Source organism: Cebus imitator, unplaced genomic scaffold, assembly GCF_001604975.1.
Source record: "Cebus imitator isolate Cc_AM_T3 unplaced genomic scaffold, Cebus_imitator-1.0 Scaffold638, whole genome shotgun sequence".
NCBI lineage: Eukaryota > Metazoa > Chordata > Mammalia > Primates > Cebidae > Cebus > Cebus imitator.
The window spans coordinates 589052-591265 of NW_016107953.1; positions in this window are offsets into that span (position 1 = coordinate 589052).

Below are 2214 nucleotides of genomic sequence, written 5' to 3' on the forward strand. Positions count from 1 at the left end.
GATGGGTGGATGGATGGATGAACAGACAAGCAAATGGATAGATAGATGGTTGGATAGATGGTGAATGGGTGGATGGATGGATGGATGGAAGGGTGGATAGGTGGATGGATAGATGGTGAATGGGTGGTGAGTGGATGGATGGATGGATAGGCAAGCAAACTGTGAGGACCACCCACCCAAAGGGGCCAATGCATGGGGTGCCTAGGGCTGGATAACAGGGTGCAAGTGTACGTGTGAATGGATGCTTTCAAGTCTTTTGTCTGGGACCGTGAGTTACAGTTCAGGATCACTGTCAGTCCTACCTGACACTGTGTGGACTGTGGACCTGTCTGAGAACTGCTTCCTAGATCCAGAGTTGTGCCTGAAGGACAGCACCCACCATCCCTTGGAAGGATGAGGTCTCCATCTGATCTAATCCGAGGGCTTGGGGGACCCATCCCTGATGGCACCATCCATCCGTGCCTCGCACTTGCTGTGGTCTGGCCTGGCACTAGCTGAGCATTTCCCATAGAATAGAAGGAGCTACTTTTCCCTGTTTTACAGACATAGAAACTGAGGCGTGCCCTTGTCCAAGGTTTGACTGAACTTTAAAGGACCTCTTCCCCAAGGCTTTTTCATCCGAAGGTAAACCCTTCTCAAGAAATCTAGCTGTCAGTGCTGGATCTGTGGCCCTTTCTCCTCCACAGACCCCCTAAAACAGACAGCAAGTTCCCAGTGTGGTGCTCTGGGCTGGCGTGGAGGCGTCAGGAAGGGAGGAGCCTGGAGCAGGGGAGCAGGTTGGAGAATGCCAGCTCCAGGCCCGTCCCTCCCTCGCCACCTCCCTCCTCCTGCCCCTCTCCTCCTCTGCCCTCCCCTCCCTCCCCACTTCTCTCCTTCCCTCCTCCCTCTCCCTGCTCTTCTCCCCATCTCCCTTTCCTTCTCCTCCTCCCTCTCCCCTTTCCTCAACCTTCCTAGTTGCAGGTGGGGTTGTGGCCCTGGCCGAAACTCCTGTATGATTTAATGGTTCTCCCCGGATCTAGGGGTGGGGGGCACCACCGCTGGTGAGGGGAGGGATGACGCCCCTGGTGTCTGTGCTTCGCTGGGTAGGGGGCTGCAGGCGTGCGTGGGACTCTCCGGCTTGGTCCTCGGTTCTCCTACATTTATGGGTTGGCTCACTCAGCAGCATGGATTTGGCACTGGGGAAGCGGGGCCCAACGAGACACCCCCCACCCCGCCTCAGTGATGGGGGCAGCAGGTGTGCTGCACAGAGGGGCCTCTTCAAGTGGGGGCTGAAACTCCTTCCCGGAGGTCACCCAGAGCCAAAAGGGGAGCAGGAAGGAAAGCATGGAGGTCCTGGGGAGACCCTGGCATCGCAGGAATCTGGGGGTAGGGGGCACAGTGGGAATGGTGGGAAGAAGACAGGGGTGGGGGTGGTAGGACCCACCCCCACAGTCTCTGCTAGAGCTTTGGGTTTCTGCCCCAGGGCAATGTGATCAGATTTGCATTTTCAGGGGAGAAGCATCCCTGGTGTCCTGGCAGCCAGGGAAGTCAGAATCCCTGCAAGGTGAATGGAAACCTAAAACGGAGGCACACACACGCTGCAAAGGTGAGCCAGGCAGCCCCTCAGGATGGAACAGCTCACGGGTCTAGGGAACCACGGGGGGTCACAGCTGGAGGATGGTTTGAGTGCTCCCAGGCCCCTGTGGCCCCCACACAGGCAGGTGTCCTGGTGGGAGAGACAGAAATTGTGGCTCCAATGAGGAACAACATTGTAATGTCTAACTAAATCACAGAAGCACACACCCTTTGGCCCGGAATGCCATACAGATGCCCAGCCCATGTGTACACACTACAGTGATTCACTGCAAATGATTGTTTTTGGGAAAGGCTGGAAACAACCTGAGCACCCCATCAAAGAGGGCTGGTTACATAAATCAGGGTCCAGCCGCACAGGGGAATACAGTCCATCTGTTCAAAGAAATGAGGAAGTGCTCTCTGAATTGATGGAGAGTAATCTCCATGATATATTGCCAAGCGAAAAAAGGAAGGTAGGAAGAGAATGCATAGCAAGGCACCACTGGTGGTCAAGGAATTGATAGTTTGCTATAATAGATGAAGGAGTTGTATTATAATCTCTGGGGAAGCCAGTAAAAGCATATGCAACTATTAATTACAGGGGAAGTTGAATAATAAAACCCATTTGTGGGTTGTTTGCTTTCTTTTTTTTTTTTTTTT